The sequence below is a fragment of the Onychostruthus taczanowskii genome, unplaced genomic scaffold (assembly GCF_017590055.1).
Source record: "Onychostruthus taczanowskii isolate IOZ18803 unplaced genomic scaffold, ASM1759005v1 scaffold99, whole genome shotgun sequence".
Lineage (NCBI taxonomy): Eukaryota > Metazoa > Chordata > Aves > Passeriformes > Passeridae > Onychostruthus > Onychostruthus taczanowskii.
This window is the reverse complement of record NW_024507990.1, coordinates 519,165-532,891: the sequence shown is the minus strand read 5'-3', so window position 1 is coordinate 532,891 and position 13,727 is coordinate 519,165. Positions and strand designations below refer to the sequence as shown.

The window sequence follows — 13,727 nt, the reverse complement described above, 5'->3', positions numbered from 1 at the left end:
CTACATTTCCACAATTATTTTAAAGCTGGGGGGTCCATTTGCTGTCTGAGTGCTCCTGCAGGAGCTGGGAAACATTAACTGGATTGGCTGAGACTGGTTTTAAAACTGCATGTTCAGGAATGGCTTCAAAAATACAGCATAAAGGTTTTCATCCTCTCCTGCTTTAGAAAGCCTTGCTTTCCTGGTTTTGTCCAGGGAATGGTTTATTCTGCCTAAATGGAAATATTTAGAACACGAAGGACATTCCTGACAAGATTATGTTTTTTAATATGAAATGGATTTGGATTTTAAATTCTTTTGCTGTTTGAAATGTTGATGTTTGGAGTTGTGGTTGGATTTGTGAAGCAGCTGCAGTGCTGAGGGTATCCTGAGTTTGCAGCTGGCTAATGAGAAAGGATGTTGAATTGGACAATACCAATTACTGACCTTATTAGTCTTAGCAATAGTAAGTCTGTCTTAGAAAGAAAAGAAATTATGTCTAGAACAATATAGAATGACAAGGCTATTGTGACAACAGGTGATAAGACTGAAAAAATGAGTGAAACACTATATGCATTGTTTGATTCAATCAAAAACAACATTGACCCAGCATATTTACCAAAAATGAAAGGAAATATGCTTGAAAAGCAAATTTTTGTATCAGTGTTTATCACTGAAAAACTTAATTTGAGATTTAAAAGTTGGTTCCCTCTGCTAAAGCACTGCAGTGTAAAAGAAATTTGTCTCGATGTACCCATTCTGCTTCCATAGCACTTCTGATTTATGCACAGTTTAATGCAGCAAACATTGAGATTAGTTTTTTGTGAAGTACTGCTAAAGCTGGAGAAATTTGCAATTTCTGTGAAGTGCCATGATTAGCAAAAGCATGGGTTTGGGGGGAAAGCATGGTGGTTTTAACTTGAATAAGCTGGTTTAAATCACTGATAGCTCTCCTGGTAATACTCTGTGTAGCTCCAAGGACAAACGAACACCTTAAGGTACAAAAGCTTTTATTTTAACTAGAATTTTGTTAACTAATTCCATAGTATTACAGCTTGCATTAGTGTACTCCTGCCAGAAATACTTAGATACTTTTAAGATCATGACACTGATCTTAAAAGTTTCCTTTCATTTATTTACTTCAATTTGTGTGAGGAGGTGAGAGGTCTCAGGGTGCAGCAGAAATGAGAAATTCCAGGGGTGGTGGTTGTTGCTCAGCAAATGCTGTATGTTCTTCTGAATGTTTGACTGTTACACTGAACAATATTTAAACAGAATTCAAAGCCCAGAACAGCTGTGACAGCAGAGGAAGTTTCAAGTCTTCTCCATTTCTTTTTCTTTTATTCTTTTGTTTTGTTTTCTTGAAGATCTTGTTATATCCCTTTCCTTTTTCTTCAAAGGACATCTGGATTGTTTTGTGTTACCTGAAGGAAAGTCTCAGGCATTTGACAGTGAGTGACACGAGAGGCAAACTGCTCCCAGTGCCATCCCATCCATGGTCCCACTGCTGTGGGAGCAGCACTCAGGAGCATCAGGGTTAGCCTGTTTTTCAAGAGGCTTTTTCATTCTTCATTCATTATTCTTCATCCATTTTCATTCATCATTTTTCATCCATTTTCATTCATCATTCTTCATCCATTTTTTCCTTAAAAAAAGCTGCTCTTTTCTCCTTCCAATCTCGAAGCAGTTTTTGTGGGGCAGAATAACACATGTGCAGCAAAATTGCTGTTCATAAATGGCTCAGCCTGGCTAAATATTTGAACACGGTTTGGGACGTCCAGTGGGGCCCAGTGGAATTAACAGGGATGAGCCAAGGGAGAGGATGTGCAGAAATGTATCCAGGCTGAAAGCTTGCAAGTTGGAAACTTTACAACTTGGAAACTGAGAATAAGCCCAGCCTGTCACTGAAATATCCAAAGTAATATGATGAGGCTGAGTAAAACTTGTCCAATCATCTTTTGGTGGCGTTCAAATAAAAGTGTCTGTTATTTTTTGACCAGGCTTCCCACAGTGGTGGTCAGTCCTCTGAGTCTGTCAGTGTTGATGAGACATTTGGACAGTGCCCCCAAAACTGTGTTTTAACTGAAGTGCTCGGGCAGTGGATGATCTTTGTAGATCTGCTCCAGCTGAAGCAGTGTATTTACTCTGTTTTGCTCAGTGTGTATGAAAATGGGATTTTTTAAATTGCAGCTGTGCTTTAAAATATTTATGCTTCCTTAAAAATGTTCAGGTATGATCTTGATGTCCAAATGATTTGGGGTTTGGGCAGAAATGTTGCAGCAGAAATGTTTCTCTTCTGGGCATGCTGACAGTGAGTTTTATCCCAGGATGAATTCATGTTGCTGATTCCCTGGTGTGGCTTGGGGTGGCACCTAATGCACCTCCTCCTGTCCCAGAGCCTGCCTGCAGGGGATCTGGGAGGTGCAGCAGAGGCCTAGGATGGATCAGAAATACAAATATCCCATCAGCTGTGCCCTGGATGCAGCAATTCCACTCGTGTCAGCAGAGGTAGTCCAGATTTTCACTGATAGAAGTGGAAACAGAACCATCTCCCATTGAACTAAAACACTGTCCAGCTGCTTGGTAACACTTATTAACTTTACATTTTGCAGATACTGTGTATAAACCTGCTTTGTGTCTTTCCTAAGTGGCAGCTGCTGTAAACACAGCATCGTGGCTGGGTATGAAACATGTGAGAAGTTCCCCTTGCAAGTGAAGGGAAGAGGTTTTTATAAACAGCCCAATTCACATTCAAGTGCTTGAAGTGTCACACTCGGTGCACTGCTGGGATCTTGGCACCCAGGGAAGCACCCAAAGTGTGTGGATGGGCCATGGGAGTCCTTCCCTCTGCTCCTCTGCCATCCCAGGGAGGTTCTGATCAGCCTGGAGGGTATTTTATTTCTCACCCCCGTGGCAGCTGTGCGGTACAAACAGCAGCAAAAATCAGAGCAGCATATTCTCTACATCCTCCTAAAATTAAGTTTCCTCATGTTTCAATGGAGTAAGAAAAACAAATTGAAATTTTGGCTGAGCAGGACAACTTTTCATGTTCCATGAGCATTTAAGGGCAATGTCTCCTCTTCATTTGCATTAGCAAGAAGGACTTGCCAGGCAGTATTTTGAATTTTTTCTGTTTAGGAAAGGTGTTGCTGAGTTTGGAGGTGTGAGACCAGAGTTGGAATTCCTCCTCTGTGGCTGATTCCTCAGTGACCATCTCTACACTGACCCAGACTGGCTTTCAAAGGCCCACTGGGTGTCATTTCTCACAGTGTTAGCTGAATTCTGGAGGTATTAAACCTCTTTAGTTTTATCATCTTTTTGCAGTATTTGGCAGTATTTGAAGTTGTTTTAAGTTTGGTGGGGATTTTTTGTGTTTTTTGGTGGCGTTTTTTTGTTGTTTTGTTTGTTTGCGGGGTTTTTGTGTGTGGGTTTGGTTGGTTGGTTTGGGGTTTTGCTGGTTTTTTGGGGTTTTTTTCTAGGTTGGTTTGTTTGTTTGTTTGTTTTGTTGTTGTTGTTTTTGAAGATGATGTTTTTATCATGATATTGGCTGTGTGGCTGAAATGTTTCAGCCAGTTTTGGGAGATCACAGCTTGCTGCTCCTCTCCTGAATTCAAATTAGAATAGGTGACCTGATGCAACTGGATATGATGTGAGTGACCATCACAACATAAATATCTGTCTTTTATAGATGAATTAGCCTGTTTTTCAACAGGCTCATAATTTTTCATCAATATTTCCTTTAAAAAAGCTGCTTTTTTCTCCTTCCGATCTCAAAACCATTTTTCTGGGGGAGAACAACACATGTGCATGTGTGCAAAATCACTGGTCATAAAAATGTCTCAACCTGGCTAAATATTTGAACATTTACAGCTTGCCTGCTGCTGGAATGGTTTCCTGAGTCAGATTTAAAGATTATTTCTGAGATTTTGCTGATTTTAGAACTTGGACTTCATTACTGCTGTACACAGATCCTTCTGGTTCTAGGGTTTGTTTTTATGTAGGATCAGCTTGTGAAATGCACTTTTGAAAAGGGCAGAGATCCCCATTTCCAAAAAGAGGTTGTAATATATATTTTATAAGAAATAGGAATTCATTGTTGATACACTGATTTTACTTAATACAAAGCTAAGTTGGATAAAGCCCTATGGGGAAATCTGATTTCACTCCTTTTGATCTTTTTTATGCTGACATTGTACTTGAGTTTCAAAGCATGATAAACAAGCAGCACACACAAAGTTCTTGTTTCTAATTTTAGGGAATTTGGGGAAAATTAAGCTTTTATCTAAATTCAGTGAAGGAATGACAGGGAAATAATTATTATTAAATATTTTGAACCACAGTACTTTAAAGACACATTGTTATTGTGCTTTTTTTGTGTTACGTTACCTTTTCTCAGAATTTGTAGTTCACAGACCTGAAACCTCATTTAAATCTTAATCATTTTTAGCAGGATGTGTGAGACAAACAAGGGTGTTTATGTTGAGTGACCCATGGAGCTCCCAAAGATATAAATCACAAGAGCTGCTTAGCAGATCCTTCCCAGCTGGTGCTACAACCATGTTTCACTATAGCCAAAACTGCTGCTCTGTTTTTAAATTTTAAATTGCATTAAGTACAATTGTAGCATCTGCTTCCTCCACTGATTTTCAGCTTCTTGGCAAATGAAAAATCAACATTTTCTATTCTGATTCAGTTGGTTTCCTTTAGATAGTTATTAATAGTTTTTCTCTGATATTATAACAAGACCCTTTAATGCAGATGCCCTTACTATTTATTGATGGTAGATGCTGAGGGCCATATAATAAATATCTACTGTCTTTTTGGTGTGAATATTTCTGCAGGACAGGATAAGAAGATGATATTTAAAAAAGAACATTAAAAAATCCTTTTCATATGTGTAGCACAATTGAATTCCTCTTAATTCTTTGATCATTTTAGCTGCACTTTGCTTATTATCAGCTTCATATTGTGTATTAAACCACTTTTTTGGAGATGATTTCTTAAAAATTTGATTTAATCTTAGTGGAGAAAATAATTCCATCGGTTTGAGGATAATTATAACAGTGTGATTATAGGAATGTACAGTCCAAGAGGCTGAGGCAGGCCCTTCAGAGGTGAACTGGTGAATTTAGAAGCCCTCTGGAGCTGCTCTGTATTCATTAGAGATGCTGCCAGAGACCCTGCAGGGTTCAGCTGCCCCATGGCAGAAATTCTCCCTTGAGGAGAGGGCTGCTTGCTTTTTATCTCCACCTTGGGCTGAACCTGGACCCTAATCCTCATTATTGTTAATTTTATGTTCTCCCAGTGCAGTGGGACAATAAAAAATCAACAGTTAACAGTGTGCCTTGATAACTCACACCAACCCCTGCTTGGAAGATCTGAAGCTGTTAATTACCTTCTTTCTTATCCCTGAATGCTTTAAAAATATATAAAAATAAAAATTATATTTAAAAATAAAAATAATAAAAATATTTTAACGTGCTGGTTAGGTTAAATGACTGTCTGAGCAGTAACTGTTCCAAAGCAGGGATGGGAAATGCCAAGTTCAGGCAGAATTGCAGAATTTTAGGAATGAAAATTTAGGAATTTTAGGAATGAATTTTAGGTGATGCACACCCAGAGGTACAGTGTGACTTCCAGCTGCCCATGCTGTGAGAGGCTGGAGGTTACACTCAGTCACAAATTAATGAAATGTTTCTGGCTGGGAAGCAGGGGAAGAACCTACAAAATCAAATCCCACATCTAAAACCATCAACAAATTATTAGGGAGGCTGAAACAGGAGACTGCAGAGAGGAGGGAAAGCTTTGTAGTGCTCTCAGCTCTGCTTTGTCTCAGATTTTACAGATTGATGGGCACTTAATTTCTATCTCTGCAAATACTCAGGGTTGGTTGAGGTCTTTCCAGCTGTGTCTCCTGCACTGTTGAAAGCCAAATTCTTGTAAGAGACCACTGGGTTCTGGATGAATTTATTGGGTCCCTTTCGTTATCAAAAATGTGTGTGTGTGTAAAAGCTGTTGCTGAGGTTTTTTGCTCTCAGTATGTATCTATTTTATAAAAGAAGATTAGAGACAGTGTGCAGAAAGCAAAGACCCTGAGATCTGAAATTTTCCCCCTGTAAAATCTGCTGTTACAGTTTCTGCACTAGCAGCAACATTTCTTTTTCTAAAACACATTTTTATTTTCTGTCTTTGCCTTGCTCTCCCCTTCACACTTTTGAAGGGTTGCAGAACTCAAATCAAACACTCTCAAGGCACTGGAATGCACTTGGTGCTTTGATACTCCCCAAAGACTTGCAATATGATGGAAGACATGAGGGAGAGATTTAGGCTAAAGTTTGCTTTGATTTCCTAAAGAAAACATTCTACTATTGCAGCTGTTAATCAGATAATCAGAATCTGTAGTTTAAGGTCTGATCTAAATTTTCTCTTTTGCCTTCTCTAAAGGGTAAAAGTCTACGGGGAGAAAAACCACACAAAATAAATATAATTTATATTGGAATAAATACGGCGAGCTTGCATGAATATTTAATATTTCTCCTGTGGGTCTTTTGCATGTACATTAGCACACAGCTGAACTTCTCAAATTCAGAAGTGATCTCCTTCCCTACAGTTTGATGCTTGTTTATAAGGTGCTTGTATTTCTTTCATTTAACTGAAGGTCATGTGTCCCCCACTTCCAAGTTGCATAAAACTTTTATAGCACGAGCTTTTATTTGAAAAAGAGAATTAGTATGAAGGATTTGTTACACTCTCAGATAATCCTGAACACTCAGAAGTATTTCATGTTTCTCTCTCCAAATACCTGCATTTTAAAATTTGCTGAAGCTGCGATTTGCCAGGAGGTTTACTCACATTTCAGCTGAACATTAATTCTGGGAGCTGGTATGTCAAAAAGTTTCATGTGTTGAACTTTATGGGAATTTGTTTTCCTCTTTGCCAGCACATTTTAGAGAAGTTTGTTAATTGTGGATAAGCATCAAGCACTTTAAGAGCAGGATAGTTTTATTTTTTAGCTACACACCATACAACTTCTGTTGTCTATATTGTCATCTGTTAAATGCTATATAATAAGTCACAAATATAAGAGACAAATTCCGTTTTCATCTTGTGAAAATCCGAAATGGCATGTGCACAAGTCAAATGGAAAGGTAATTTTTTGGACTTATTTTGCATGAGCATTGGTCATTGTTTCTTAGCAGATCTCTTGTTTGTTCTAATGACAATTCAGGACCTGCCAATATGACTTTAAGCAGATTTTCTTTCTTTTGTAGTAAAACCTCAGCACAAACAGCAAGCCAAGAAGACAACCTCTTGCTGCAGAATGCTTTATTTTACTGCATGGAGTCATTCTTCCATTGTAACTACCTGACTCTTTAAATACTGGAAAACCTCCAAGAATTAGAGAAACTTTTTGTAAAGACCACTTTTAGTAACCTACAGACCCCCTCCCAAAAAAAAAAAAAAAAAAAAGCTGTAAGACAAGCTAAAATCATACAGGCTGTTTCCTTTGCATGCAGCTATTGTTTTGGCTTCAGCAGTAGGTTAATTCATCGTCATTAGCAGGGAAAAGCTCTAAAAACGCCCAGAAGAATGGTGCTTGCTCTTGGGCATTCAGCTCCAAAGCAGAGATATTCAGCACTGTGGTCGGCCCTCAATTATCCCACACAATGGGGCTGCCGGGAGCTGCCTCCCAAAAAGCAAAGCCACAGCCAATTCAATCCATAGGAACTGGACTGGAAACCCAAAGTTAATATATTTGCTCGTAGCAAGTTTGTAAACAGTTTTGCTTTCCGCAGGAAATTTTAAGGAAATCTAATAACCTGGGTAAAGAGCAGCCTGCCTTTTGCTGTCTGTACCCAGCATTTCACTCTTTGTGGGGCTCTGCTGCAGCCAGAGATGGCAGGAGGAGGTGATGCCCTGGTTTTCATTCCAGGTGGTGGATTCACTGCAGAGACTTGCTATGAAGATTTTATTTCACATGGGGAATGCTATTTGTGAAAATTTTATATTTTTATGTAATGGTTGTGTAGCTGTAAAGAGGACTGTTGTACTTTTCTGAAAGTGAGCGGCCTGGTGAAAAGCACTGGAAATGCAATAAACTGTGAGGAACCAGCGAGCTTGTTACAGCAAAATTCATCTTTTCTCCCCCAGCTTTCCTGCCATCACTGTGCCCTCTGCATTCAGGGGAAGCATCATCTCACAGCTCCTCTCACTGGCTCTGCTCTGAGTTTCCTGCAAACTGTGAGACATTCCAGCCTTCATTCAGGCTTCAGGTCCAGAGGAAATCACAGGGAGCTGTAGGTCATAAATTTTCCAGGAGCAGGAATACCTTCTTGGAGGTGCTGAATGTTCTCTGCTTTCACTGGCATTAGCAGCTCTCAGGACTCTCTTACCCTTTTTGATTAGTTTTGTAGCTCAGTAGAGTTTGGGCCTGTGAAGGCTAAATACCACTGATTTCCAGTCAGGCCTGCACCAGAATTATTGTGTACACAGCAGCTCTTCTGCACAGAGAGGCAAGGTATGGTTTATTTCAATAATCTGCTTTTTGCTGTGCTGGATTCCAGCTTCCTTAGAGAAGGATTTTCAGCTGCTCTGGAGGCTTGCAGTGATGAGGTGACACAGGCAGTTATTTGTACAGCCCAGGAAAGGGTACAGCAGTTCAGGGCAGTATAAACCAACTGCATGGAATCCATTCCACACTGGCTGCTTTTTTGTTCTAATCACAATTTAGGACCTGCCAATACGACTTTAAGCAGATTTTCTTTCTTTTGTAGTAAAACCTCAGCACAAACAGCAAGCCAAGAAGACAACCTCTTGCTGCAGAATGCTTTATTTTACTGCATTCTGTAAATATGCAGTAAAAATGGAGTCATTTTTCCAAATTTTCTAATTTCAATTTTTAATTTCAATTTCCTAATTTCCAAATTTTTTTCCTAAAAGCTTCATAAAGCTCATTGTAGTTATTTTCTTTTGAAAAATCCTCTTTGACCAGTACTTTGTTGAAGTAGGAAGAGTCTCTTCCCTACCCTCTGTACCTCTTCTCTCACACTACACACAGACTGATTGTGGATGTAAACCTGGTACACCTCAGGAGCAAGGTCCTGCTACATTCATTGCTGAATTAATGCACAGATATCTTAACTCATCATTGCTTCAAGGTCAGGAATGATTCCCTTCAGCCCGTGCTCTGCTTACAGAATCACTGTGGCCCTCCCCATGGGGTTTGTTCTCTTCTCTTTCACCTTCTAACGTGTCAATGTATTCCCCTGGATATTTGAAAGCTTCATTTGTCTCAACAAATGTGTCTAATCCTTGATTGGTGTGGATATAATTTTGGAAAAATGCTGTAGCATAAGTAGAATTAAATGTGTGGTGTGTTTGGGGGAATTAGCTCCTTGCTCAATTAAATTAAATTAAATCTGTTGCTTCTGTGAGCTGCCTGGTTTCCCCTGTGTCCTGCATGGCACGATGATAGCTGATGTGACAAAGTTTTTTCACCATCTGCATATCTGCTTTTCTCACTGCTGTTAGACTTTGATTTGCTGCTCCAGGAAAGAGAACTTTCCTTGAGAAGTTTCTGTAAACACACAAATGCCTTTCCCTGTACTGGAACTGAAGTTTTGCACTGAATGCTGGCATGGCCTGCGCTGAGCATCAGTGGGAACCAGAGTTCCATGTGCTGCTGACAGCTTTGAAACACAACAATGAAAGTCACTTTATCAGCTCTTTGTGCTCTTTAGATTTAGCTTCAGAGTATCTGTGTAACAGTTGGATGTAATTCGATAGCCAAACAATGAACAAGAACAAACCAGTTTCAATTACTTGCTACTTGATCCTTGGAATAAACCCAGCTAGTTATAAAAGTTCTAAATAATTTAGTAAATCAGATGCTGAAATAGGAATTTGTGCCCATCATCTGGAGATGGATTCCAGTTAGGTTATCACAACACTGTTCTGCAGGAATTCAAAATCTGAACAGATTTATACCTTCATCTTCTGATCTTTAATTAATGAAATATTCAATATTGAGATTTTTTTACAGCATATAGTGTTCTGTAATTAATAACAAGTATTATTAATAAACATTAATCTTTCAATCCAGCTGTGTGTGAAAGGTTCACAGGTCCAACCTGCTCTCAGAATACTGAATTAATTCCTCAAGGAGGTCTGGAAACCCACTGGTGTTCCAAGGTGACACAAGACATTTATAAAGCACAGTTGGAAGATATTTCCAAGAAAACTAAACATAGTTGATGGCACCATCATTCAAATTCAGCTTTTGATTGATTGTCAAGTTAAGACTAGCATGTCCTCTTTGTTTCTCTTGTTCCAGTCCATGCAATCTAAAAGATTTATGGATAAAATCTGGAGTGTCAGTCTCACAAAGTGAGAAATTGCAGTTTTTATCACGGAACAAGGCAATTTGACCATTTTTTAACACCTTGGCAAGAGTTTATGACAAGAATAGACAAAAAAGAAATACAGAGGAAACTTTCCCATCAGACTAAACCAAGGTGAAATATAGAATTTCCAAAGTGCAGAAGGTTGAGGTTATTTTTTTTTTCGCTTGAAGATAAAATTTCAAAAGCTCTGGAAGGTGGTTTTCAGAAGTTTGGCAGATGCCTCAGTGTTTCAGAACAGTTGTTAGTGTTTTTCCTGGCCACTTCTCCTCCCATCAGGGTGGGTATTCAGAGGATGCAGTTTTATGTTTCAGCTGGACTCATGAGCTGTGGGCAGTGACCAAGAAGGGAGGGCTTGTTTTCCTCTCCAAAGCTTTTCCTTCCCTCTCCAGTGTGTCAGTGGTATTGCTGCTCTGACCCCACAGTGAACTGATTCAGAGAGCTAAGGCTGTAGAAAGCTAACACTAAAACCAAGGAAAATAATGGCTTTTTACTGATGTGGTGCTTTGATCCATCCTGGGGTCAGGAGAGTGCCAGTGCTGTGACTGGGGTGTGCAGCCACAGGCAGGATGAGTAGGAGAGCTCTTAATGTAAATGTGGTGTAAGTGGAGATTTCTAGCAGTTTCATCAGGTTAAAGATTATTTCTGGATCATCTCTGCTGCTGCTGAGAAGGGTTTTGTGCTCTCTGCTTGGTGCCCTGCTTTCCTACATCCTCCTGTGTGGTAGCATTGCTGATTTATGGTTTGTTGGATCAGGAGGTTCAGCTGAAGACCAAGAAACAACAAAGAGAATTTCAGCTTCACACAAGTTATTCTTACATAGCAAGGCACAAGGTAGTGTGAATTTGTCCTTTGTGACAGCAGCACAAATAAATTTCCTAAGGTCAGTTTTGATGTTGCACTGTAAGTGTTCATGTAGGAAAAGTTTATTTGCCAGTTCATTGGCTCTCAGCTGCTGTGTGGGCAGGTTTGAAGACCTTCTGGAAGGATAAGATCCTGAAATCATGTGTGCCATCGTCAGTCTCTGTTTTGCCCGTGTGATTCTCCTCTGGTGTCTCTGCTGAGAGGAGCAGTGAGCCACAGAACTCTGCTGCATTTAGGGGAGACATCAGTGTATGCAGTGTGGGATGGTCTGCTGTAAAATCATCATCTGTGTTAACATCAGTGCCTTTTGGATATTTTCTCTTAAATTTTTCATAATAAAAATAACAATAATATATATAAAATAATTATTTTATTATAAAATAACATACTCTCATCATGTAGATAATAGAATTATAATAATATATTTATTATGCATTAACTATAATGTAATAAATAATATAATTTAATAACGTAGTTATTATAATTCTAATTAATATTATAAAATATTTATTATAAAATAGCAGTGTATAATTATTTATTATTGTGAAATAACCTGTTCTGTCTGGTTTCACTGGAGTGTCTGTGTCAGTGTTATCTGGGATGTTTGGGAGGGATGCTCTTGGCACGTGGGGGCACAGCTGATGGCTTGAAGCTCCAGCTCAGAGGTGAAGTGCATTCCTGATCCCTGAGGGACCTGGCAGCTCTGAGGAAATGCCATTCTGGCCTCTCCAGACACATTTCACAAGTACCCACGGGCTCAAGACTTTCTTTTGAAGTTTTTGTGTCTTTCAGAAATGAGATTCAATGCAATGCCCTCTGGCCTGGCTTTTCTCCCTGCTGCTGTTTTCTTTTGGGATTACTCTTTGGTCATTGTTGGGTTCAGGCCATACTCAATTGCCCCTGTAATTAATGTGCAGCTAATAACCATGTACCCAGTAATCAAGGCTGCTCTGCTTTTCTGGGGTTGTTTTGACTCTTTCAGCTCCCACTGACTCTTGGGGGGAGAATTTTCCATTTAACACCTCTGAACTGGAGTATTTCGTCTCTGCACAACCTGCTGATGAGTTAAGACATTAGGTGATAGAATTGTTCTGATTAAATATGAATTTAGTGCCTAGAATTGAAGTGTCTGGATGAAAATGAGCCACCCCCAGATTCTTTTAGGGACAGTGAAGTTCTGTTGGCATGCTGTGTGCTTCACCTGAAGTTTGGGCAAATGCCTGTTAGAAAAGTGGGAGTAGATCATCTGCCAAATTTTGATTGGATTTCCGATTTAATTAATTTGGACAATTGATTTAAATGTCTTTATTTGGTTTTAAGTCCATGTTTGTCTGTGGAAATTGAAGTGGCCAAACATAAGAGTTTGTGGAGCTCCCTGTGGCTGACATCAAGAGGAGCACCTTTAAAATGTAGCTGCTGAGCTGCGTGTGACAAATGTACACTCTTCACTGAAGAGCTTCAGGTGTACAGGAATATCACCACTGTAATATTATCAATATTACCACTGTAACGTGAAATTGCCAGCTCACAGATCAGCACTGTCACTTGACTGACAGCAGTTGTGAAGTTGCTTTTTCCTGCCCCAGGGTGTGCTCTGCAGTTCCTGTCTCTGCTGGAAGCAGGCACAAGCTCCTGCCTTCACTTTGCACCTTGTGTTTGACAAGTTCAGTCTCCTCTTTGCCTGGATGCTTCACCTTGTGCAAAAGAAAGAACCAGTTTACCTCCTGTCGTCCACATTCTGGCTTATTTCACAGTTATACCTGCAACAAGTTTGTTTGAAGCTTCCAAGACCCATTTGTATAGTTCTTGGCTGTCACAAACGAAGAGATGAACTTAATAGTTACTCCCTTTTCTCTACTTAAGGCTCTTCCTTTCCAAAAACCTTTAATTGTAGGTACCCCTGGGTAGCAAATCCACAGTACTCAGGTGATGTTTAAAACAAATTGCATTTTAACTTGTTCAAGCTTCATTAGGATTTAAGTGTCTTTGGCAGAAATAAAAGAAAGTTCCAGTGAAAGTTCACACTTAATATATGTATAACAAATATAAAATGGAAAAAAAATCAGTGCTCAGAAATTGTAGAGTTCAGTTTAAGAACTTGAACTTTCCGTGATTCTTCTCAATTACTTCATTTCCATATTAACATCATCATTACTGATAAAGTGCCAGCTCCAGTGTCATACTCTAAATTTGGAAAAATGCTTTAAGTACTCTGCACGTGTTACAGCTTGGGGGAGAAGAGAAGGTCATGGAATATGGAGCAGGAGCCAGACTCACCTTTTGGGCTGTGGTGCCTGGCAGATTCTGCTACACACTGCACTTCCAACACTAAACACCTGCTAAATTTCCAGCACTGGCTCTTCTCAGTGTTCAAAACTGCTGAAGGTTAGGCATAGGCATAATTTCAGGTGGATGTGTGAGGTCTGCTTCGTTCCTCAGCAGCTGCTGGGTTTGACATTTTGTTAACTGACTGGATTTTTCCCC

At 39.5% G+C, this 13,727-nt stretch overlaps 1 protein-coding gene across 7 annotated transcripts in view; it reads left to right on the top strand.

Annotated features, from left to right (window-relative positions):
- Positions 1–13,727, top strand: part of B3GNTL1 (UDP-GlcNAc:betaGal beta-1,3-N-acetylglucosaminyltransferase like 1) — a 105,494-nt gene that overhangs the window by 58,953 nt on the left and 32,814 nt on the right. The window lies entirely within an intron of this gene.